Raw genomic sequence first — 26,736 nt, 5'->3', positions numbered from 1 at the left:
TCTTTTGAAATGTGAGGAATCCTTTTATGTATCTGTGTGCAAGTAAACTGTTCCAACACTAATGTTAAGTATTCTGTTAAATAAAGTAAAAGCCCATCCCTTGGGAGGGGAGGGTGCACTCGACAAAAAGTGTTTTGTTTCCTCAGTCTCTGTGGGGTGGATATTTCTGTAATCCTATTTACCCAGGAAGCAGGGAAACACGGTCATCTTTGGGGCCGTAATAAGCGCCAACGTTTACTGAGCGTTTACTATGTGCCCAACGCTGTGTGAGACTGGATGTCTTCTATCCCTTTCTGCAACAGTTCCACAAGGGGGACATTCTAATTGTCCCCATTTTACAGTTAGGGAAACAATCTCAGAAAGCACTGAGGCCCCAAACCAAATTCCTCTTTTCTCTCAGACCCCTCATCCAATTTATAACAAGTTCTCTCTGTCTGTGATAATTCCAAAATACATCCAAAACTCTGACCTTTTTTTCATATATATTTTTTAATGTGTATTTATTTTTGAGAGAGAGAAAGAGAGAGGGAGAGAGAGAGAGAGCAGGAGCAGGGAAGGGGCAGAGAGAGAGAGAGGGGCAGAGGATCTGAAGCAGGCTCTGCACTGACCGCAGAGAGCACTATGCGGGGCTCAAACTCATGAACTGTGAGATTATGACCTGAGCCGAAGTCAGACGCTTAGCCAACCGAGCCACCCAGGAGCCCCTAACCTTTTTCCACCTTAGCTCAGGGCCTCATTATCTATCTTGCTTGGATTTTGCCTTACCCTTCAACTGCCACCCCGCCCCCAGCCCAGTACAGTCTTCCCTACACACAGCAGCCAGAGTGGCCTTTTTCTTTTTCTTTTTTAAAAATGTGTTTATTTGAGTATAGTTGACACAGTGTTACATTGGTTTTAGGTGTACAAGATAGTTGATTTCACTTCTCAAAACTTGATGTTGTGCTCACTACAGTGTAACCATCATCTGTCACTATGCAGCACTATTAAAATGTCGCTGACTATATTCCCTCTGCCATAACTTTCATCCCCATGCTGAATTCATTCTGTAACTGGATGCCTGTATCTCCCCAGAGTGGTCTTTTAATTTTTTAATTTTTTTAAGGTTTTCGAAGTTTATTTTGAGAGAGAGATAGAGAGCAAGTCGGGGAGAGGTAGACAGAGGGAGAGACAGGATCCCGAGCAGGTGCCACAATGTCAGGGCACAGAGCCTGATGTGGGGCTTGAACTCATGAACTGTGAGATACGTCCTGAGCCGAAATCAAGAGTTGGACGCTCACCCAACTGAGCCACCAAGGCGCAACTCTCCCCACCCCCCGCAAGAGTGGTCTTTTTAAACTTTAACTCATAGAGCTTACATTCTAGTGGGAGGAAACAGTAATTAAAAAAATGTCTAGGCTATCAGATAGTAGTAAGTTCTATGGAGAAAAATGAAGTAGAAAAGGAGAATAGGAGGGAGCCTGGGTGATCCATTTGGTAGAGCATGTGACTCTTGACCTCATGAGTTTGTGCCCCACAATGTAGAGATTAATAAAAAAAAAAACTTAAAAAAAAAAAGAAAGAAAAGGAGACTAAGGAGTGCTGAGTGGCAGTGAGGGGCCACCAGGATGGCTGAGGGGATGGCCAGGAAGGTCCTCCCAAGAAAGTGACACTAGAGCAGAAACATGAAGGTGACAAAGGAGTGAGCCAAGTGGATTCTGGAGGAAGAACATTCTAGACAGAGGGAAGAGCAAGTGCAAAGGCCCTGTGGAAGAGTGTGCTTGGCGTGTTTGTGGGACAGCAATGAGGCAGACGTGTCTAGAGCACAGAGAGTAAGGTATGGCAGTAAGCAGAGGTCAGAGAGGTCCTGGGGGTGGTTTGGGGAGAGGGCAGTCCATGTAGGAACTTGGAGTTCCCTGCCCCACCCAGGGCTTGGAGACTGAGTGGGTGGGCAGCAGGGGAGGAATATGAGCAGGTCAGAGATGTGCCTGTGAAGATGGGCAGGAGTGGTTGCAGGGAGCCTTGCTTGGAGTCAGAAACAGGAACAATACTGGAGGCCAGGGCAGTGCAGGAAGAGGGCTCCCATGCTGCCACAGGTCTGGGAAATGAGGATCAAGCATTGGGTCTGCCAACGTGGAAGGCTTAGCAAACGAGGAGTTTCAGTGGGACAGTGGGACACAGCAGGCTGGCAAGGGTTCAGAGGGGATGCAGAAAGAGAAGGTGAAGGTGGTGAGCAAAAGTGGTTGTGCTGTAGAGACGGTCAGAAACATGAGGTGGTGGCTACAGGGGCAGGTGGGTCATCAGGAGGTGGCCTTGTGACAGTGGAGGAAAGTCCTGCTGATGGCACCATGAAGGAGAAAGAAGGACACTCACCAGAGAAGGCTGGAGGGATGGAGTGTGTGCACCTGCAGGAGGGCCTTCCTCCCTGGCACCCACAGGACAGAAGGCAGGGATGGGGGACAAGTGCAGGTGGGAGCTTGTGGAATCCTCTCTGGCTTGCTTCTATTTTCTCGGCGAAACAGGAAGTCTGTCAGCGAAGACGAGGATTGGGGGAGGAAGTGTTACAAGTCTGAGGAAAGAAAGATGATGGGCAGCTGAGGGGTTGAGTGTTTATGCAAGGGAGAAGTTATTATACTGGACTTTGGAACTAAGCTGGTTAAGGAGGGAAGTGAGGATATGAGAGAGGGGAGGAGCAATAAAAAGGTAGGAAAACAGGGGCGCCTGGGTGGCGCAGTCGGTTAAGCGTCCGACTTCAGCCAGGTCACGATCTCGCGGTCCGTGAGTTCGAGCCCCGCGTCGGGCTCTGGGCTGATGGCTCGGAGCCTGGAGCCTGTTTCCGATTCTGTGTCTCCCTCTCTCTCTGCCCCTCCCCCGTTCATGCTCTGTCTCTCTCTGTCCCAAAAATAAATAAACGTTGAAAAAAAATTTGAAAAAAAAAAAAAAGGTAGGAAAACAGTAGGCTGTCGGACCCACAGAGCTGGAGTTGGGGTACTACAGGGATATGCAGAAGTTTGGGGGTTGGGGTACAAGAAGGGTAAGAAGACGGGGGTGGTGGTGGAAAGCAGAATGCTTCACGCACCACCATTCTCTCTCCTACACTGTTTCAGCTCACTTGCCTTCCTGCTGTTCCTCCAACGCCTGAAGTTGGTTTCTGCCTCAGGGCCTTTGTACTTGCCATTCTCTTCACAACTTTTCATGGCTTGTTCTCTGACTTTACTTAGCTCTCTGCTCTAACGTCATGTCCTCAGGGAAGTTTTCTCTGATCACCTACATTGAAAAAGGTGGTATCTGTCCCCTGACTCTGTTTCATTTTCCTTCATGGCATTTATTGCATCCTAGAATTATGCTCTATTCATTCATAAGCTTATATTCTGTGTTTCCCACTAGAATACAAACTCTGTAAGGGTCAGAATATTGTCTTGTGCACCATTATATCCCTAACACTTAATGGGCGCTCAATAAATATTTACTGAACAAAAAGTGAATGAATGAACCTGCCCAAGGTCACTCAGGTAGTAAGTGATGGAGCCACGATTCACTCCCAGAACTCTGACTCTGGAGCTTTTGCTCTTAAGCACTCAACAGGGTGAAGGACAGACTAGACAGAGAGAAGGGGGCCGCCACAACTCCCCCGGAGATCTCAACCTCTGAGATTTTAGTTGCTTCCTCATGATGGAGTTTGAGGGGAGGAAGGGAAAAGCAGTTATATTGGAAGCTTTATTGCAAAAGGCAGAAAGTAGAAGAAAATAATTTCCTGAGTAGAAAAATATCTAGAAGGACAAAAAACCAAATCAGTAACAGTGTACAGGTCTGAGACTGGAGTAATTGATCAAAGGTCACTTAAGCCTATGTGTGATGTGTGTGTGTGTGTGTGTGTGTGTGTGTGTGTGTGTCAAAGAGAATGCATTAAGGGAGTGCTTTTGGAATAAAAAATTAAAATGCAAAAAAATACCCATTTGTCTTATAAAGGGGGGGAATGGAAACTGCAGACAATCTGGTGATGAAAGTAAAGTTTAAAATTTTAAAAATATTTTTTTAATGTTTATTTATCTTTAAGAGACAGAAACAGATCACAAGCCAGGGAGGGACAGAGACAGGAGGAGACACAGAATCCTAAGTAGGCTCCAGGCTCTGAGCTGTCAGCACAGAGCCCAACGTGGGGCTTGAACTCACAAAGCACAAGATCACGACCTGAGTCGAAGCCGGAAGCCTAACCAACTGAACCACCCAGGTGCCCCTGTGAAAGCTAAAATTTAAAGTCACCTCTACTGGGAGAACAATAGGTTTAGAAGATTAAATCATGCAAATACAAAGCAAGGATTTTAATCCATTGGCTGGGTTACATTTAAGTCCTCGGTGCCATTAGGAACAACGCAAAGCGGCAATGCCTGTGATGCAAAACTGATTCCTCAGTGTTATTTTCCATTTGCGAACGGGTTGGATCCATTTGAGTCAAACTGTGCTTCTGCAGACTTGGTTGCTTCTCTTGGGAGTGGTCTTTCAAATCAGGTTACAGAAACAAGCAAGCGACAGCAGCTGCAGAAGCAGATTTCTACTCTCAAATGTGAGATGAAAATGTGAATACTGAGAGTTTTCCTTTAGTGTGGAAAGTGACCGGCTTTCTTGGTAAAGTTGTTTCTTCACAGGGTCAGAGACTGGGGCAGGGGGCGGGGCGGGGGGATGGGCGGTGTCCACATGCCCTGAAGAGTCAGCCAGGCCCCTTTCAGGGCAGAAGTTGGGGTCATGCAGATGGATGTTTGAATCCAGTTCTGCTCCTCATAGTTGGATGGCTCTGGTCAAGGCGCTTGACCCTGGTACTTCCCTCATTTGCAAAATCCTTGTCCCTCCCGGGGTTGCTGTGAGGGTTAATTGAAGTGATGTGTGTGGTGTCACAGAGTCATTTGCTTGATAAATGGAAGTCATTATGTAAATTGCTGGCAGACTACTACTTGCTTTTGTGCACTCCTGTTTTTGTTCTAGCTCGTCATTCATAGACAGTGTGACTATATAATTTATCATCCAAACTGGGACCCTTCTGAGAATGAAAGAGTACAGCGAACCAGACAGGACTCTGGGCTCTTGGGAGTGGTAGGTCAGGACTAACCCCGGGCAAGCCTGGATGTCTGGTCACCCTCCCTAAGACTCACTCGTGGTGAGACTGAGGATCGGGTGGCAGAGAGCCGGCTGCCATCAGGCTGCCACCATTCCTCCTGCTGGAGCGATGACAGGAAAGAAGGGGACAGGGCGGGTGAAGTCAGGCCTTGCCTGTTTTGGTAAGCTGGTTAGGAACTAATGACCCAGTCTTTGGGAAGTGTTAAGAATGGAAGAAGCCCTCTTTCCCTCCTTCCTTGCCACCTTGGGATTTGGCCAAGGGCTTCCCTCTGTTGGGCCCAGATCGGAGTTTAAAGAAGCCGGCATGTGCCAATGTAGCATCAAACCCATGAGATGAGGGTGAGGACCTCAACACGGTTGTAAGCACGCTTTGTCTTGGGAGCCAGACCACACGGATGTATGTTACTATGTTTATTGCTCTGTTACTTGCCAGTGCAGTGATACCCAAACTTGCAGGAATTTAAGGATAAACTGGAATTACTTTAAGACACCCATTGCCAGGCTGCCACTATAGACCATCTGAATCCAAATCTCCTGACATTCCGGGCAGTTTCTATGACCAGCCAAGGTTAGGAAACGTTACCCTTTCATTTAAACTTTCTAGCTTTGATTTGGTTTTGCCATGGGATGTTAGGAAATGCCTTTTATGTGTAACATTGTGTCAACCATACTTCAATTTTAAAAAATGCCTTTTGGGGCGCCTGGGTGTCTCAGTCAGTTAAGCGTCCGACTTCGGCTCAGGTCATGATCTCATGGTCCGTGAGTTCAAGCCCCGCGTCGGGCTCTGTGCTGACCGCTCAGAGCCTGGAGCCTGTTTCAGATTCTGTGTCTCCCTCTCTCTCTGACCCTCCCCCATTCATGCTCTGTCTCTGTCTCAAAAATAAATAAACGTTAAAAAAAAATTAAAAAAAAAATGCCTTTTGTTACCTTGTGCTGGCGTCTCAGATAGGAAAGGAAGAAAGATCTGAGCAGGCTTTGCTGGAGCAAAGATAATGAGGCCAAGATTCCCAGAAGAGAGATGAATCTCCGGGACAGGGTTTAGGGTTTGGCGGTCTCTGCTTCTGGCCTGGCAGTCACGTGAGGGCTGTTTTTCAGTGTCAGCCTTGGAGGAACTGAGCTTTGTTTTTATTATAAAAGCAGTGATTCCATGTCCTTACACCTGGCTTTCTCTTCTTTCCCCATCATGATTCCAGAAAGAATTATTCATACTTCCTGTCTCTACTGTCTTCATTCTCATTCACTCCTGACTGCAATAAAATGAAGACTGATCTGGGCAACCTTGGGCCGGTTAGTGAATGACTCCAAGCCTCGGTTTCTTCGCCGTAACTTCCATATGAGGTCATGCAAGAAAAGCATCTACCATAGTCTCTGGCACTCGGCAAATATGTGATCTTAATTCCTTCGCTGTCTTTGCCTACTTCTGCCCCCAGGACAGAGATTAACTTTCTCTTCCTAAAATCATTAGTGACCTAATTGGAAGATTCAATGGTTCACTTTACTTCTCTTCCTAATATTCAAGACTATACTCAGTTCTTGAAATTCTTATTCTTTCCCCGGTGTTTGCCCCCTGGTTCTTTTTCCTTTACAGACACCTTATTTTAAGTGTATTAATGGAATTATGTAGTTATCAAAAAGTATCATTTTGAAGACTGTGGAAAGACACAAAAATGATTAATTTCCTAAGCAAAAATAGTGCCATATATAAATGCTACATGTTAAAAATAGGTAAGGAGCTTTTGGTCTTAAGAAGGCATTATGTTGATGTGATCCAAAGATAGCAGTCTTACCCAAGTCACAGCTACAGCCACAGCCAAGATCCCCCGAGGGCAGTAGACATGTGGGGAACACTAGCAAATGAGAATTAAAATACCGTTTGCTATGGACAGTCTGGTGAGCTGGGCCTGAGCACCGCTTTGAGGTTCAGGCCTGAAGACTTCCTCTAACTTCCAGGCACAGCCTCTTACCTCTGCAGGAGGACAGCAGGGAGACATACAGGTCCTCCGCCTGAGAGGGAAGAGATCTGGTTTCATCAGGGAACAAGGGGACTGCAAAAGAGAAGAGAGATTACCTCTTGGGTGTGCCGGGGCAGGCTCCATGAACTTGAGAGAGAAGATTGTGATCATCTCTTTCTGCCTCTGCATTCAGTGAACTTCAGGTTGAAATCTACCAGGGTGGGAGTATTTTTACACCATAGAAATTGGTAAACACTATAAAGCACGGCTTCCCATCCCAGACCTTTGCCAAAGCTGAATGTTAACTAGCAGCACGTCACAGGGAGAAGGCAGAAAGCACGAAATACTCTCTTACTCTGAGTTGGCTCTGGGTATTAAACGCAACATTCTGTTTCATTGTGGGAAGAACGTTAGATCCATGTCTGAGTTCGTATCTGCAATAATAAAGATGACAATGATAGTAACACCTATTGACACTTCTAGGTACTGTGTTTCACCATACCAAGCATTTCCCATGCATAACCTTGATTTCTACTCATCACTTTATGAAATAGGAACTGTCATTACCTCTGTTTTACAGATGAGAACACTGTGAATCAGAGAGGAAGTAATTTGTCTCCTGTTACACTGTTGGTGAATAGAAGATTCCAGATTCCAGGGGTGCCTGGGTGGCTCCGTTGTTTAAGTGTCCCACCCTAGATTTTGGCTCAGGTCAGGATCTGACCTTTCTTTCTGCCCCTCCCTGACTTCCATGTGTTCTCTTTCTCTCTCAAAATAATTAATGAAAAGAATGAAAAAAATTCTATAAAGAAGAAGAAGAAGAAGAAGAAGAAGAAGAAGAAGAAGAAGAAGAAAACAACCCTGGATTCCAATCCAAGTCCTCACTAGAGCCTCAGCTCTGACCTCCATGATAACCCCTTGGTGGGCAGAGAGGGTGGCAAAGTTCCCTCCTCAACCAGCAACTGACAGTGTGTGTTACTATGATAGAAACATCTATTCTTAAAAATACACATCCTTGTGTATTGTGACACGATTATTATATAAGGTTTTTAGTTGTGTAAAGTAATACTATTTATTTTCACGGATATTTACATATGTAGTAAAGGTGTAAAAACATACATGGAGATAATGTGGGCACATAGCTATTTTTTATATAACTTTTTTGTGTATTTAAACTATCTTATGATAAAATTTTAATATATTTCTGAATAAGGTAATCAGGCTGGTTTTATAGTAACATTATGGGTAGTTGTAACCATTTATTTAAAAATTTTAAGTGTTGTTATATTGTCTTTTCAGTTAAAAAATTGTTTTTTAGAAAGGAGTCCGTGCAAAATCTGGTAAATCCTGAACAATGTCTGTAGACAGCTGAATTCTGTAACATCAGGTTCCTGGTTTTGAGAATGTCCTGCAATTACATACGATGTCATCATTGAGAGAACTGAGTGATACAATGGATTATGATTAGATTATTTTTTGTTATTATTTATAATAATATATTATAATAATAATGTTATATTTGTATTTGGATATGATTAGATTATTTATTGGTTATTTTTAGATGAATTAATAAATAAAGTTTATTTTGGGGCACCTGGGGGGCTTCGTTGGTTAAGCGTCCCACTTCGGCTCAGGTCATGATCTCATGGTTCGTGAGTTCAAGCCCCGCATTGGGCTCTCTGCTGTCAGCGCAGAACCTGCTTCAGATCCTCTGTCCTCCTCTCTCTCTGACCCTCCCCTGCTCATGCTCCTGTGCTCTCTTCTCTCCCAAAAATAAACTTAGAAAAAGTTTCTTTTTATTTATTATTTTCAAAATGTTTGAGAGTCTCTGTTTTAATGGAGGCCTCCTCTGCCCCCAGGTACTGTTAGATGTTTTCCCTGTATGTTCCCACCCTCTACCACAGCAGTTATCACTCTGTAGGTTATGTTTATAAAGTAATATATACTTTTAAAATGCTGTTATTCTTTTCTAGGAAACTTTTCCCACATTTAAAAATTGAGCTATAATTCATATACCATAGAATTCTCCCTCTTTGAATTGTTAAAATTCAGTGGGCTTTAGCATATTCACAAGGTTGTGTGCAACCATCACCGCTATCTAATTCCAGAATTATTTCATTACCCCCTGTACTCATTAGCGGCCACTCATCATTCTTCCTTCTCCCCTGTCCCTGGCAACCACTCATCAACTTTCTATTTATATGATTTTTATATGCTTTTTCTGGACAATTCATCTGAATGGACTCCTGCAATATATCAATATATGGCCTTTTGACAAGCTTCTTTCACATTCAGTATCATGTAGTCGTTAAAATCCATGCTGTAGCATGAATCAGTATCATTCCTTTACACAGCTGAATACTATTCCTTTGAATAGACATACCACCTTTTGCATATTCATCCATCAGTTCATGAGCATTTGGGTTACTTCTATTTGGGGGGGGGAGTATTTTACATAATGCTGCTATGAACATTCATATATGTTATTGTTTGTACACATGCTTTCTTTTTTTTAATTAATTTTTTAAATGTTTATTTATTTTGAGAGAGAGAGAGAGAGAGTGCACAAGCAGGGAAGGGGCAGAGACAGAGGGAGAGAACCTTTTCTAGCACAGAATCCTAATCTAGCACAGAGCCTAATGTGGGGCTCAATCTCACAAACCATGAGATTATGACCTGAGCTGAAACCAAGAGTTGGTCACTTAATTGACTGAGATACCCAGGTGTCTCTGTACATATGCTTTCAATTCTCTTGGGAATATATCTAGGAGCAGACATGTCAGATCATATACTTAACTCTGTTTAATTTTTAGAGGAACTGCCAAGTTTTTTTCCAAAGCATAGGCCAGCAACTTTTAAAAGAACTTTTTTTTAGGACTATAAAGATATACATCATATAACCATTAGAGAAACTTTGAAAAATCCAGTGAAGAATCAGGACAAAATAAAGGTTATTTCCACTTTATACTACTATGGATAACAATTGTTGACATCGTGATCAGTCTTTTTAATATGTGCATATGTATGCGTGCGCACACAATCTGTGTTATGCTATATATATACACCTTTTGAAATTTGCTTTTCTCCACTTATAAGAGACATTAATTTTTCAAGTTGTTAAATAGTCTTCTAAATCATTTTGTAAATGGCTACATATTGGGGCGCTTGGTTGGCTCAGTCAGTTAGGCGTCCAACTCTTGATTTCAGCTCAGGTCATGATCTAATGACTCACGGGATAGAGCCCTGCATCAGGCTCTGTACTGGAGCCTGCTTGGGATTCTTTCTCTCTGCCTCTCCCTGCTCTCTCTCTCTCTCTCTCTCTCTCTCTCAAAATAAATAAACTTTAAAAAATGGCTACATATTATTATTTTGTATGAAGGTACCAGGATTAATTTAACTCATATCGTTTTGATAGATAATAACAATATTTCTAATTTTCCTCTGATAGCTGTGTACAAATATTCTTGGCATATAAATTGTGGTGTTTATGACTACTTTTGTAGGATAAATTCCTAGAAATTGAATTAAGTATATGTATTTTCAGGTTTTTTAATACAGATTACCAGACTGTCCTCTGAAAGGCTGTATCCATCTATGTTAGTTTCCATCAGCTAACAAGATGGCCTGTGTGACTCATTGCTGACCTATTGGTCATTATAATGGTTTAAATCTCTGCCAATTTAATGGACTAAAACAGGCTGCAATAACATTTTGCTTGGTATTTTTTTGATTCTCATTAAGAATGAACATTTTTTCTCCTGCTTATTGATCATTTGTATTTCCTTTTTTAATGTCCTGTTTTTCATGTATTTGGCCTGTTTTTCTGTCTAGGTGTTACCTTATTATTCATTTGGAAGAGTTCCAATTGAGTGTCTTTTTCTTTTACAAATTTTTCTCTTTCCTTTTTTTTTTTAATACATTACAAAAGTAATAGATGTTTAGTGTAAAAATATAAAAGAATTATAATAATATAAAACATAAATACTGAAAAATTCCAAATTTCACCCTCTCCAACTGACAGTTTGGTGTATATTCCTCCAAATGTTTTTTCCTATCCATATTCTACCAATTACATTTCTTTTCAAAATTAGAATATGATACACATGTTGTTTTTAACTTGATTTTTCACTTACTGCCTTCTTTTTAAATATTTTTTTAATGTTTATTTATTTTTGAGAGAGACAGAGCACGAGTGGGGGAGGGGCAGAGAGTGAGGCAGAGTCTGAAGCAGGTTCCAGGCTCTAAGCTGTCAGCACAGAGCCTGACACGGGGCTCGAACCCACAAGTCATGAGATCATGACCTGAGCCGAAGTCAGATGCTTAACGGACTGAGCCATCCAGGCACCCCCAATTTACTTACTATATCTTATATATGCCATTGTCAATACATATAGCTTTATCTTTTCTTTTTTTTTATGTTTTTAATTTTATTTTTGAGAGAGCATGAGCAGGGAGGGGCAGAGAGAGGGGGACAGAGGATCCAAAGCTAGTCCCTGAGTTTGAACTCAGGGACTTTGAGATCATGAGCTGAGCCACCCAGACACCTGCCTTCCTTTTAATAGTTGTGTGCTATCACGACTATATTGTGCTTTAAACATGAACAGTTTTACATTTTTATTGAGTTATATCATTAAGTCTTTTTTGTGGCATATTGCTTAACTTTTGTGCAGTGGAAGGTTTTCAAATTTTTATGAGAATTCTCTGATGGACTGTTCAAGAAATTATCTTCATTTTCCAAGACAAGCTATGCCGTGAAAGAGTGTAGACTGTTGACACATCTTGTAAATTCTATAAGGAGTTTGAAAAGCTGCTTTGCAAATACGGGGGGGGGGGGGGTGGAGATAATGTTTTGATCAAATAAAGTATAGTAAAGTCCTTATTTTAAGTGAATAAAGTTCGGAGTACATTACCATTTCATCTGGTCTCAAGAGCTAATTTCTAGAAGGTTGAAATGCATCAATAGTCTTTGAAAGAGAGAGTTCTTACTTCCCTGAAACATTCATAAAAAAATTTATAGTCATTGGGTTAGGTGCTGGCAATGCATTGATGAGGAAACACAAGACACACACATGCACACAACACACACAATCCCTGCTCTTACAGGGTGTACAGTCAAGTGGAGACAAGCATTGTTCAAGTAATTATACAAGCAAATATGTAAGAACAAACTGCAGTGTGTGCAAAGGAAGAAGAGTACAGGGCAGAGTGAGATGACTCAGAGGGATCCATCCCTGGCCTGGAACATTTTGGAAAGCCAACTTGGGATGTGTCAGCTGTGCTGCGATTGGGGGACCAGAGTGGGGAGGGGAGGTTTGGTGGCAAGAAGAGGGTGCATTAGGGAGAGAAGGAGCTACAAGGGTAGGAGCCCAGAAGCTGGAAGGGGTTCAAGCCTTGGGCAACACAAGAGCTAGCTCAATTGCCCACAAGGAGGAAAGGCTATGGGACAGGAAGGAGCATGCCTCTGCTAAAGTTTTAAATTCAAAAGGTTTTTATCATCTAAAAGTGGTATGACTGGGGTGCCTGGCTGGCTCAGTTGGGAGGGTGTGCAACTCGATCTTGGGGTTGTCAGCTTGAGCCCCATGTTGGGTGTAGAGATTGAAAATAAAATCTTTAGGGCGGGTGCCTGGGTGGCTCAGTCGGTTGAGCGTCCGACTTCAGTTCAGGTCATGATCTCACGGTTTGTGAGTTCGAGCCCCACATCGGGCTCTGTGCTGACAGCTCTAAGCCTGGAGCCTGGTTCAGATTCTGTGTCTCCTCCTCTCTCTGCCCCTCCCCTGCTACAGCTCTGTCTCTGTCTCTCAATAATAAATAAACATTAAAAAATTAAAAAATAAAATAAAATCTTTGGGGTGCCTGGGTGGCTTAGTCAGTTTAGTGTTGGACTCTTGAATTTGGCTCAGGTCATGATCTCACAATTTGTGGGACTGAGCCCCATGTCGGGCTCTGCACTGACAGCACAGAGCCTGCTTGGGATTCTCTCTCTGCCCCTCCCCTGCTCCCTCTCTCTCTCTCAAAATAAATAAATAAACTTAAAAAAAAATAAAACCAAAATCTTTAAAAAATAAAAAAAATAGGGGCACCTGGGTGGCTCAGTAGGTTGAGCATCTGACTCTTGATTTCGGCTCAGGTCATGATCCCAGGATTGTGAGATTGAGCCTCACCCTGTGTCCAGCTCTGGTTGAGTGTGGCACCTGCTTGAGATTTTCTCTCTCTCTCCCTCTGCCCTTCTCCCCCAGTTGCACGTTCTCTCTGTCACTCTAAAATAAAAATAAAAATAAAAATAAAAAAATAAATAAATGGTAGGACTACAAGCTATCAGTTTGTGATCCCTGCTTTATGGGGAATATGAGACTCATTAAACAATGACTGAGGTCCTGAAAATGTCCCGAAACAGAGCGTTCAAAGAATTCCAGAATTTGAATGCTGGATAGAATAGGGTGGAGTTCTGGAGTTGGGAAAAGAAAATCAGGGAGTGAGGATGATCTTATTAAAGGCCAGGGAAAGAAGGCCTTTCAAGGAGGAGGCAGTGAGTGCTGCTAAGAGATCAAGGAAAATGAGAACCGAAAAAATGTCCTTTGAATTTCATAACCCAGAGGTCAGTGACCTTCACAAAATGCCTAGACTGTGCTGACATTGTGTAATGAGTCTCATGTGTCTCCTGAATTGTCTGTGTCTTATGCCTGACTTGGAGGGGGTGTGGCTAGGTCAGACCCAGCACAAGCTTCTAGAGACCCCACCTCATTCTAGCAACAACCAGCACGGTGTTATAAATAAGACCATTATAAGATAAACACATTTTTGACAAGGTATTTATTACCACATGTTTTAATATCAGACAGACTCAAGCAGGCTCACATAAAACACCATGAAGCATGTATTTCTTGTGCAATGCTGTACAGATAGGTATCTGGTTAATCGAGATCTTCAGAATAAAGCTCTATGAAATGTACTATTGCCTTTATTTAACAGAGTATATTGAAGGTATAAGAATCTACCAGCTGCTGAAAACTGCAGAACCCCACCCCTATTGTGTCTTTATTTGTAGAAGAAATATTCTAAAAAATGTTCCATAGAACAGGATGAGAGTCATTTTCCGAATTGAAATAAGACTTTATTATCAAAACTGACATTTTTCAAGATAAAAGTAGAGCGCATAATGATTAATGAACTTAACAGAAGGATTCCGAAATAGTTTCTACAAATTTAATTCTCTTAAACAACTGTAAATATACAGTATTTATTAGTCTTAACCTGAATGAATAATTCTCAAGGCCCTCCTAAAGTTATTGTTCATCAAGAATAAAATTCTACACATATGGGAATTCAGAAAAAAATCAGTTAACATAATTGAATGTAATTAATCATTAAAATATCAAAACAGAGCAGTAAATTTCAAAGTGTATATATGTAGTGATTTTTAAAACTCTAATGAGGCATAATTTAAAATGTAGCTAAGCAATGTTTTAATGTATTAGTCACATGATGTAGTTAAAATCATTATAGTAAAATAAATTATATATATAACTAATATTTAAGTATATATATTCATATAATTTCCTCTTGTTGGATTTTAGGAGAATATGTGTCATAGTTAATTCTATATTGTATTTTATTTATAAATTGAGAACTCTAATCAACAATTATTTAGTATTAAATGCTATACTTTTATATACCTTATTGCATTTAAAAAAATCTATAATTTTCAACAACAAACCTCAAAAATATTAAAGCAAAGGAAATTTCTAGGGCACCTGGGTGGCTCAGTGGCTAAGTGTCCAACTTCAGCTCAGGTCATGATCTCACGGCTCATGAGTTCAAGCCCCACATCAGGCTCTCTGCTATCAGCGTAGAGTCTGCTTCAGTTCCCGTCTCGCTCTTTCTCTGCCCCTCCCTAGCTCGTGCTTTCTTTTTGTCTCAAAAAGAAATAAAAACATCAGTCAATCAATCATTTAATAAAAATAAAAGACATTTCTTCTCCCTTAAATCTTGGATCTTGTAATCAGATTAATCTTTCTAAAATTCTGCTTTCATCTCGTTAGTGCCACGTAAATCATTATTCAGTGAATTCCCATTTCCTACAGAATGAAGTTCAGCTCTTTATTCTGACCTTCACAACATTCCATGCTTTGGCCTCAAACTTTATTTTCAAACCAGGCCATGCTCTTCACTGACTCAGTACCAGCAAAGTTCATTCTGACCCTGAGCTTGTGCTCCTCACCTCCAATGCTCCTCTTTCTCATCTTCAAGTCCTATGATCTTTATCTATTATTTTCATTTTTTCAAGTAGGCTCCACACCCAATGTTGGGCTTGAACTCACAAACCTGAGATGAAGAGTTACATGCTCTACTGACTGAGCCAGCCAGGTGCCCCAAATCCTCTGATCTTTAATTATTCCATTTGACTCCCACCCCCTTGGGAATTTTCCCTGATGCTTCTGATGCCTTCCTCCTTTCTTGTCTTTAACACTCATGTTGGCTTTTTTTTTAATTTTTTTTCAACGTTTTTTTATTTATTTTTGGGACAGAGAGAGACAGAGCATGAACGGGGGAGGGGCAGAGAGAGAGGGAGACACAGAATCCGAAACAGGCTCCAGGCTCCGAGCCATCAGCCCAGAGCCTGACGCGGGGCTCGAACTCCCGGACCGCGAGATCGTGACCTGGCTGAAGTCGGACGCTTAACCGACTGCGCCACCCAGGCGCCCCTCATGTTGGCTTTTAACTGGGCCATGTACTGTTACTAAACTAGTTCCTGTTTTTAAGACTTGTCTCTTCAACCACATGGGAAATTCCTTGATTAGTGCCTTTGGTGCCTAGCACAATCCTGAGTATTTAATTCTAAGCACATGCTAGTATCACCTTAATTACCTCTGACAGTTTACTTTATTCTTACAATTTTTCTTTCCAACTACAGAAACAGCCCAGCTAAAGGCCAAGTTTATTGTTGCTGCAGTGTCTCTCATTCTCTTCAAAAGCCAGCTGATCTTACTATTGGCTCCATTTAATGCATGAACTTCTCTGTGCAAATGAAACATATGGAATCTGGAACTTTCTTCAAACCAGGGACTTTTAATTTCACCAAGTCTTAGGTAAGTTTCTGTCTTTTGTGATAAATGTATATTTACAGGTAGATTTTTCCCTTTTATTTTATTTTTTTAATTTATTTTTTATTTTTTTATTTAAAAAAATTTTTTTTCAACGTTTATTTATTTTTGGGACAGAGAGAGACAGAGCATGAACGGGGGAGGGGCAGAGAGAGAGGGAGACACAGAATCAGAAACAGGCTCCAGGCTCTGAGCCATCAGCCCAGAGCCTGACGCGGGGCTCGAACTCACGGACCGCGAGATCTTGACCTGGCTGAAGTCGGACGCTTAACCGACTGTGCCACCCAGGCACCCCGATTTTTTCCCTTTTAATGGAATGTTTTAGATGTTCAATTTCTCTGACATTATAGAGCTTTAAAATAACTGCAGAGTTTTCCTTTCACTGAGTGTGATGTTTTTTCCTTTTTTTCTCTACTTACCCTAAGCACAGAGAAGGAGGTATAGAAGTAGAAGGCTATATGTTTTTTAAAAGGCCACCCTGGGCTGGGTGTAGAAAAGCAAAACTTACAGTCCTAGCTTCCTCTACTACATAGGCAGCTTAGCTCTGCTTAAGACTGTTGTGCTTGGGCATCAAATCTACAAATCCAAGAAAACGGTAATCCAAAACCAGTATGGTTCTCTCTTGCCCAATAGCAGTAGGGACCATTTATTATGCACCTCCTATATGTCAGACACAATGTTGATTGCTTTACATGTCACCTAATTTTCATAAATGAGTGAATCATGATTCCTGTTTTACAGAAGAGAAAACTGAGGTTACTTAGAGCTGCTAAGTAACTTGAACAGCTAGTAAGTGGTAGAGTGAGAATTTGGATGCAGAATTGATTTCAAAGCCTCTGCTCTTTTCACTAAACCTTGCAATGTCAGTGCCTTGTATTGCCAGGAATTCTCTTTCAGGACTATTGGGGCTTGCACTCATGAACTTGGCAGCTATTGAGAAGAACAGAATAATAATAAAATTATTATTATATTATTATTATTATTATTATTATTATTGTTGTTGTATTATCTGGCAGTCCTCTCCTGCACAGAGTTGCTTCAGTCTTAGTTATTAGATGCTCCCCACACTGGCAATTTATATTGCCCCCTTTTTATGTGTCCCCTTTGTTTTATTTATATGTCCCCTTTGTTATCGAACGTCTGATCACATGTCTTGGTAGATGGAAGGACACCTGGCAGTTTTTACCTTTGTCAAGGCTCAAAACAAAATCAATAGAATAAAATCAATACAACAATAAGAATACATACATATACTTCGTATTAGAAATTCTCCCTGTAGGGGCGCCTGGCTGGTTCAATTGGTAGAGCCTGAGACTCTTGACCTTGGGGTGTGAGTTTGAGCCCCACATTGGGCATAGAGATTACTTAAAAACAAAATCTTAAAAAAAATTCTACCTGTAATAATATATCACAAAAGACAAATTTAAATAAGACTCTATAGTCTTATTGTTGTGCTGACATATGAATTCCAGTCTTCAGCTGTTAGTTTACTTATGTGAAGAACAGTCAATAGAAGGAAATTCCAGTGTGACAAGAATTTTGACAATCCCTCAGTGTTATCTCTAACAGGATCTAGTTACATTGTGATCTTCTGGGAAGGATGTAGCTGTGTATGTTCATTTGAATCTGGCGGTTTCGCTCTTATTCTAGTCACACTATATGTGGGGATTCCCAGTGCTGTTTTATTAGTACCGTGGGAGGAGAGAGGCTATTTTTCCTTCCCTATTTTTCTACACTTCAGAGTTTAATACATAATGTTCTCTCAGCAATGTAACAGTCTTAAGACTTCTGTGCTGATTTAACCAATATTTTACATTTAGTTGGGCAGAGGTTTATTAATTAGTATTTACCACCAAACAGATCTAACTATATAAATATGTATATAATTGCATGAAGGATAATTTGTGACTTATGAGTCAATAACCTTTCACTCTTGTTTCATTTTAACATTAGGGTATTTAAGATGCTTTTATAAATCAGATTTTGTGTGTGTGTTTTAAAAAACAACACTAATTTAGTAGGAGACCGGGGTGCAGTTTTCAATGGCATTGACAGTTATGATGCTATAGAAAGAACCTATACCTGGCTGGACTCTAACTTGAGAATCTTGGCTCTGCCTCTTGATTTTTATCTTGAGAAATCACTTCATCCATTTCTTCAACTACAGGATGAGAATCATAATGTCTATCTCACGGTGCTTTTTTTTTTTTTTTGATGTTTATTTTTGAGAGAAAGAGCACAAGTCGGAGAGGAGCAGAGAGAGAGAGAGAGAGAGAGAGAGAGAGAGAGAATCTGAAGCAGGCTCCAGGCTCCGAGCTGTCAGCACAGAGCCTGATGTGGGGCTTGAACTCATGAACTGTGAGATCATGACCTGAGATGAAGTTGGACACTTAACCGACTGAGCCACCCAGGCACCCGTTTTTCTTTAAAAAAAATGAAATATAAATAAATAAATAAATAATTTTTTTCTTTTCATCCCATGGTGTTTTTATGAAGAGTATATGGCATAAATATAGGAACTGTTCTGCAAGGGCAAAATTGGGTTTCAGGGACAGGGCACTGGCAAGGAACTCGACATCTCCGAAGGGAGCGGGGAGGAGCTTTTTATGGAGTTTGAGCTAAGCATGATTAGTCAAGGAGCCCAAGTACTATTTATAGCAGGTCTATAATACCTTTCCCTGAAATTCTACTTCCAAAGACCAGACTTCCCTACTGGGGGCGAACTCAACTCCCGGACATATCCTGTGATTTTTTTTGTTGCACTTCCCCTAAGACTGTAAATTTTGGAGAAGCCATTCCTCCACCTTTGTATTCTTCTTGGAACCAAACAGATCATTGGTTGGTATAAGTGCTTAATGTGTTTGGTATTAGACAAAGTCCTTATACAGAATGGTGAGTCAGGTTAGCATCTGAATAGCCATTAGCAGCGTTTAAGTTAAAGCCAATTTTAAGTTTTTCCTTCTCTCCAAAAGAAAAGTGTTTTTCCTAAAAGAAAATCTTACGCAGAATTGGGTCGCTAGTATTCAGCCTAAAGCCTGCGAAGAAACAGGTGCAAGGTTGGGGAGGACGGTAATTAACCTTATTTTGGTTGTGCTCTGGTTGGAGCCCATGGCTAGAGCCCTGGCGTTGGTCCCAACAAGAGTGACCATCCCACCCAACCCGAGTTGTGGGCTGCAATGCAGACAGTTGTCTCCGTCCCCCAAGCCACTGTGGCTGGGCTTCTGGTCTTGAGAGATGCAGATGAAGTGGTGTGAAGGGTTGGGCTTTTTTTTTTGTTCCTAAAAATGCAACGAACAAAAAAAAAAGTACAACAATCCAAACCCAACCATCTTGTTGCGCGCCAGCTTTCTTCCAGGGTGGCTCCACCTCCGGTCGCCAGAGCTTCATAGGCCCAGCCTACGCGTCTCAGCTGTCGCCGTCTGCTTCCCAGCGCGCGCGGGCTCGGCCCGCTCCGGCAGGGTGCTCCGTGGCGCGCGCAGCCACTCTGGAAGGGAGAGAAGCGAGCAGTCCCGGACCCTCCCCGCCCCTAGGTGCACCGCGGACGGTGGCAGTTATTGCTGCTGGTTGTCGACACCGGAAGGACTCCCGCCTCACCTCACCCACTCCCCACCCCCCGCCCCGGGGAAAGGCGAGACCCGGGAGACGGAACAAAGGCAACGCCGAGGCCCGGGAGGCGGATCGAGGTGCTGGAAGAGGAGGGCAGGGGGCGGGCCCGTTGGGGCTGCGAGTCCATTTTGCCGCCGTGCCCAGCCGGTAACGCGAGGTCCCCGCGGCTGGAGGACAGGCGCCTGCCCGCGGCCCCCGAGGTCCGAGTAAGTACCCACCCGGTCACTCTCTAGGAAGGGGGGTGGTCCTTGGGCCTGCTGCAAGGGTGAGGATTTGCCCTGGCAGGACAGCGACCTGCGTGGGTGGGGGGCTCCAGAGAGCTCAGTTTGAGCTCCAGCCCCAGCTGCACAGCGAAAACCAGCGCGGCGCTGGAACAAACGGGAGTGGGGTGGAGAGGCGTGCGGTGGGCATCCGCGGGGCCCAGGCAGCGTGTCTGTGCTCCAGAAACCCTGCTCCGCTACAGATTATGCCCGGCTTCAGTGCCAGTGCCTCGGTATCGCCTAGGAAAGAAAAGGCGACCATGAACCAGAAGTCGGAGCCCGGCAACCACTCTCTGGCATTGAAACTGAGGAAGTGCCTGGCGCCTGGGGAGGGCGCCCTAACCGGGAAGCTCCTTAGTAAAGGCACAAAGATATCAAAAAAAAAAAAAAAAAAAAAAAAAAAAAAAAAAGCCATGCTCCTGGCTTTTTCACCAGGTCCTAGCGCGCAGGCTTAATTGGGGGGGGATACACGGGGGAGGGGATGAAAACACTGAGGATCAAGGCTAAGGATCCTCTGCAAATAAATGCATAATACTCTCTTTGTTCTTTCTTTGCAGTAGCTTCGTTTGATTGTCCATCACAACGTGAGGGGAAAAAGAACCCTGATAGCTTTGTCCTGAAAAATAGTAACCCTGACGAAAACACCTGCACCTGCTCGCTCGCAGGGGACAGAGGTAAACTACAATACTTCTCCCTACATTAAGAAACAAAGCACTCAGTTTTCTTTCTTTTTTTTTTAGGCCCAGAACCATGCAAAATTGAACTATGTGTAGAATGTATTCCCATCCTCACGAGTGTTCTGTTTTCATATTTTGTCAAAACTCAGAAAAATAGATTCTATATTTGGACAATGTTTATGTAACAATTATTTGAAATGTATTACAAGCTAAAGAGTTATATTGTAAAGGAAAAAGAGAGGTCTTAGTAGCATCTTTTTTTTTATGGTCTGGGGGGGGGGGGGGGCGCGGGCTTCTCCCATGCCTTTTTGCTAGGGCTTGTGCAGACAATGTTTGAGTTTTCTGACTGTAGAGACTTTTATACAATAGGTATTTTAAAAGCAGAATTTCATTTTCATAGCCACTCCTTCTGGTAGAACTTGATTAACTGGAGCTGTTGATTAACTGGTTTACTTCCACCTTATACAATGAGAAGATACATTTTTTCAGGCTTTCCTTTCCTTACTAATACCATCTATTTTACACTAGCTGAGATACTAAATCTCCCTGGTAAGTCCTTCCATAACACTAGGCTGTTCTTTTCATTCTGTATATTTATGACTGGTTGGTTACCTGGTCCTACTTGTACCACAGCTTTTGTTCAGATATGCCCATTTCCATGAAAGTGCTTTATACCTGCTATCCTGTGTAATACTTGCTTTACCTTTTCATGAAATTAGAGTTCAAGTGAGTCCAGCTCTCTTTCAGGACCTTTCCTGGTTAATATACTCATACTTTAACATAATACTTTAAATGTGTATTTACATTTTTCACAGTATTTGTACACAGATTAATTAAACCACCTTACATTTATATAGTTTAGCAATATACAAAACTGGCACACACTACCTAATCTTTCCAAAACCATGACTTAGACACTCCTGCTTGAACCCAGGTATCCAGAGACAGGTTCAGTGCTCTGTTCTCTCTACCAGACAGCCTGTTACAGCCTAATGTGTAAAAATCATAAAACTTTAGAAGGGATTTAGAGAGCCATGATTAAACTTAATCCATTTTATGAATGAGAACACTGAATTCTTGACCCACTTTCTAGATAGAGCTGAAGTCTAAGAATTGGGAAATTCGGGTCCTGTGCCTAGCTTGCTGTGTATGATTGAGAAAGCTCCATTTTGGCGGGGGGGTGCTCAGTTTTTTCAATTATACAGTTAGGTGTTTTCTAGATGTTGTCTAAGATGTTTGTACTTATATTTTATTCCTACCCCATAACTTTTATTACCATATATTCCTTATACATACTGGTAATCCTAAATGCATACTAATATTAACTGCCTTAAATTATTTTATATTTTAAATTTGGGTAGGTATGATCAAAATGTATGCCTTATTGGGTTTTTTTGGTTTGTTTGTTTTTGTTTTACTAAACTATAAAAGTACAGTTCTCTTGTAAGGCCAGGGACCGCATGGAGAAGTGGGGCACTCATACATCATTGGTTAGAGTTCATAAAGTGGTACACCCCTTCTAGCGGGAAACCTGTCAGTGTTTCAAAGGTCCTTAAAAGTGTTTCTACTCTTGACCCACCTAACAGTACACTTATAGGAACTAAGGAAATAATTAGAACCGTGGACTAAGACTCTTCTACAAGATGTTCATTTAAATGTTCTATTACCAAAAAGACATATAGCCAGTATTAGCATATCTGTAAGATGCACTATAACATTTTAGAAGAATATATAAAAATAAGGGAAATACATGTGATAAAAAAAGTGAAAAAAAGTAGATATAAAATTGTATGATGTTACCAGTTTTGTTAAAATACATATGTGCGCACACACACATGATTGGAAGAAATATAACAAAATAATAAGTGATTATTCCTTGCTAATGTAATTATGGGTGATTTATTCCTTGTATTTTCTGAATTTTCTATACCCACAAATTACTTTTATATTAACAAAAACATAAAAGCTAACTGCTTGGATAACCTTTCCAACTTTAGTATGGTGTCAACTTTCTATGTTTTTTTTGTTTTTTTTTTTAATGCTTATTTATTTTGAGAGAGCGAGTGAGCTGGGGAGGGACAGAGAGGGAGAGAGAGAACCCAAGCAGGCTGTGTGCTATCAGTGCAGAGCCCAATATAGGGCTCAATCTCATCAACTGTGAGATCATGACCTGAGCCCAAATCAAGAGTCAGACGCTCAAATGACTGAACCACCAGGTGCCCCTCTATGTTCTTTTTATAAGGCATTTATCATACCTTTTAGAGTAACAGTATCTTTGTAAATGTGCTGTATTTCTGAATTTAGGGCAAGAATTGACTTTGGCTTATATTTCACCTTTTTAAATATCATTAGGACATTGGATTATTCATTTTTGTTATTCATGGAAGACACTGCCATCTTCATTACCTTGGCCTGGAACTCTGGATACTAGAATGGTACTAAAAGATTAGGGTGCTATGTCTCCTTTTTGTAACAGTTAACCAAATACAGACATCCTTTGACATACAGAATAGTTATATTGCAGTTAAGCCTTCTATAAAGTAAATTCTTGTAACATGAACTTTAAAAAAAAATTCATTTGCATTATAGATTTAGGTGTATTACTAAAGAAAAGTTGAATTGCAAATTTTTGCTGATAGTTTAACTTCTTGTCTTTCCTGTGGCATAAGTGCCACAAGTATATCATACTTGGCAACAGCCTGGCTCCTCATTATAACTCCCAGAGGAGCTCTTTCTTTTTTCTTTTTGTCCCCCTGCATATTTGTGGTATTGAATATGAGTGAGGAGTGCCAACATAGTGTATACTGTAACATAGCCAAACTAAAAACTGCTTAAAGTTTAGCATAATTAGTGTTCTACTTGATATATTCTGTAGATCAGGTTTACTTTAGAATAAGATGTGTGTGTACCTAATTCTACACCTAGCAAAAGGAACCTTGTTTGTACTAATTACATTTCCAATGGCACTAATTACATTTCCAAATAAGTTATTAGTTGACAGGTAGTGCTTGTCAGTTATTTACAAAATGCCTGTTTTCACTTGGTACAGTATTATATACGACCTAAGTAACCTCACTTACCTAGCTAAATCCAGCTAGCCACTTATTGAATGCTAGACTTTGACACTACTTTCTGGAAGCTGGCATTAACCTCAAATACAGATTTAGATGATGGAAATTTATTAATAGATACCAACCAATAACAATTGCCAAATTTATGGTTGTAAAAGAAGACAAGTTGTTTTATGGGTAAAAGTTTTCCATCTTCATTTAAACCCACTTATATTTATTTGGGAGAAAAGAAACCAGACATTTCTCGTTCATCAAACCTTTCTGGAAGTCATTAGTTCCAACTTAACTTAATTGGAACTCTTAACAGGTAAAGATAAATATCTGAATTTGGTTGGTACCACAATAGGTGAATAATTTAGTCTATATGTATGTTTCCCTCAAATTCATACACTCATTCAAATTGATTTCATCTGGGTGAGAGAGATTAGGCTTCAATACCATTCGGAGTCCACACAGATTTCTGGGTTTTGTTGTTGTTACTGTTAAATTAAAAATAACTTTTTAAAAGTAATCTCTGTGCCTAGCGTGGGGCTCAAATGCATGACCCTGAGATCAAGAGTCTCATGGTATACTGACCGAGCCAGCCAGGTGTCCCCCCACCCCCACACATTTCTGGATAGTTATACAGAAGTAGGATAGGGATATTTGATCTAGCTGGTATCCTAAAACCCTATTGATATAATGCTGTGGATTTACAAGATTATGGAATAATGGCTGGGGTGATTATCAAGTGACACAGGGAAAAGATAAAAGGGAAAGAAAAATAAGGTGAAGAGGCAGGTGGGGGATAAGAATAGGAGGAAATCAAAAGAGTGTACACCTTGAAAGGTGGGGCGTATGAGTTAAAAGAATAAACAAAGGAAAGAGTCAAGATGAAACAGTGGTATGGAGGAGAGAATGAAGGAAAGGAAAACACCCAGTTTTTCTGAGTGGTCTGGACTAGTAAGGGTAATGATTTGGTTTTTAAGTTTCTGGGAATGTTACCATAGTCCAAAAACTCTGTGAAATTGCTGAGTAGGTGGTTCTTCCAAGCTGATGGACCTTTTGTTCTAGCTTCATTTTGCCCTACTTATCAGGAATCCTATTAGAAATGTCTTGGGGGAAATTTTAACTACTAATTCTAGAATAATGGCAGAAAAGGTAAGTTTCTTACTGTCTTATATGGAGACATAGGAAACTTGGAGCCACCTAACAATTAGACAAGCTATTTTAGACACCATATGTGACATATTTTTAATATTTTTAATATTCCTTTTTTTCAGATACCAGAAATCTTGTTTTTTCTTAAACTGTTTTGATCATATAAGTTATGGAGCAGTCTCTAAAAGCCAGAATAAAATATAATAAGGCATTGACATAGAGTAAATACTTTGAAAATAATTTTCATATGTTATTAGATACCTTTCAAAACAATTGTACAGCGAGGAGAGAAACTGCAATATATGTAAGTGGTTTGTCAAAGGCCATAGATTGAGACCCAGACTTACGTCAGCCTTCTTACAGGCCTGGATCACAGAGATTCTCAATAATACATTTTTTATTTTATAAAAGATAAAACAGTACTAAAGCAGATCAAGCTCTTGTAAAGCTTATCATACCTTAGCTAATGCTTCTGAAGTTTTGCTTTTTAAGTTCAATATGGTTTTCTTATAATTGGTCCCCTTTTTAGTTTTTTCCCTAACTTTTTATTGTGAAAAATTTCAAATACACAGAAGATTTAAAAAATACTACAATAAATATTCTTCCATCCTCTAACTAGATTCAGTAACTAGACCCTAAGTTTCAAGAAAGCATTATTAGATCTCATACTAACATTGAATATAGTATACTACTTGAAAATAAGATGAACTAATATGCTGAGAAGAATTAAAAAAAAAAAAGGTGATCCCTTTTATTCCAAGCACTGTTCCAGCTAAGATTGATGGCTCTCAGTTTAGTAGAGGTTTGCATAATTTAGCTTTGTCTGTGAAGTGAGTTTCAATATTTGCTGTTTAGTTACTTATTAGGTATTTACTTTGGAATTCCTGAATTCAAAGATGCCTCAAAACAGGATGGAAATTTGATTTAACCCTAAGATACAAAGTATTAATTTTTCTTTTTGTTTTCTAATGGGATTTGGAAAGAGATTATGAGTAGTATCTTGAACAACTTTATATTCCTATCGATTAAAAGGTTTAATAGGAAAGTTTCTTTGAATAGTTTATTAAAATTAACTAGTTTAAGAATGAATAAATGAGCACCTTTTGCATTATCATTTTGAGTTATCATTTATTGTTATTTTTTTGAGAACAAGCAAGAGAATGTGACAGCATGAGTGGGGAGATGCACAGAGAGAGGGAGAGAGAGAATCCCAAGCAGGCTCCATGCTGTCAGTTCAGAGCCTGACGAGGGGCTCGATCTCACCAACTGTGAAATCATAACCTGAGTCGAAATCAAGAGTTGGATGCTTAACTGACTGAGCCACCTAGGCACTACTCATTTTGAGTTGATCATTTAAAAATAAAGTATTTCTAGGAGGGAGAAGTCTAATACACACATATTAGGTTTTGTTTCTGTTTTATGACTACTTTCCTTTTAAGTATTGGCTTTTCCATTTTTAATATTCTGGTTGTCATTTTTCAGTTTTCATTTGTACAGACTTGTTGCTATATATCCACTCAAGGTAGGATAAAGCAGTTTTCATAGTCTACACTGAGTGCAGATATCATGAATATTTGCTTAGAAATATATCTGTGGTGGTGGTACACAACTATGACTGTCAAAACTCAGAATTGTATACCAGAAAGAGTGAATTTTATTGTATATAAATGAAAAGTATTTAAAAAAATACAGAGGCTCCTGAGTGGCTAAGTTAGTTAAGTGTCTGACTGTTGATACTGGTTTAGGTCATGGTCTCAGGGCCATAAGATTGAGCCCTATATAAGGCTCCATGCTGTGTGTGGAGCCTGCTTAAGATTCTCTCTCTCTCTCTCTCTCTCTCT

The 26,736-nt window shown here is 40.7% G+C and overlaps 1 protein-coding gene and 1 long non-coding RNA gene across 3 annotated transcripts in view; one reads left to right on the top strand and one right to left on the bottom strand.

Annotated features, from left to right (window-relative positions):
• Window positions 1-1,503: 1,503 nt before the first annotated feature.
• LOC121012933 (uncharacterized) lies at window positions 1,504-7,763 on the bottom strand. The gene is made up of 3 exons (XR_005782413.1): window positions 7,396-7,763; window positions 7,053-7,133; window positions 1,504-2,545 (listed from the first exon to the last, which is right to left on the bottom strand). It is a non-coding gene; the product is annotated as an uncharacterized LOC121012933 (long non-coding RNA).
• A 12,070-nt stretch (window positions 7,764-19,833) lies between these two features.
• The window catches only part of TRIM13 (tripartite motif containing 13), a 13,534-nt gene continuing 6,631 nt past the window's right edge, over window positions 19,834-26,736 (top strand). Inside the window, exons 1-2 of one of the 2 annotated variants that reach the window (XM_040448356.1) lie at window positions 19,834-19,947; window positions 20,565-20,681. The gene's annotated coding sequence lies outside the window, so the exon portion shown is untranslated. The remainder of the gene's footprint in view (window positions 19,948-20,564; window positions 20,682-26,736) is intronic. The other variant, XM_040448357.1, reaches the window with a different exon arrangement.

The sequence above is a fragment of the Herpailurus yagouaroundi genome, unplaced genomic scaffold (assembly GCF_014898765.1).
Source record: "Herpailurus yagouaroundi ecotype Mexico unplaced genomic scaffold, PumYag 197, whole genome shotgun sequence".
In the NCBI taxonomy this organism is placed as follows: domain Eukaryota; kingdom Metazoa; phylum Chordata; class Mammalia; order Carnivora; family Felidae; genus Herpailurus; species Herpailurus yagouaroundi.
Note: the sequence above shows the minus strand (reverse complement) of the source record. Positions and strands in the feature narration are given on the sequence as shown.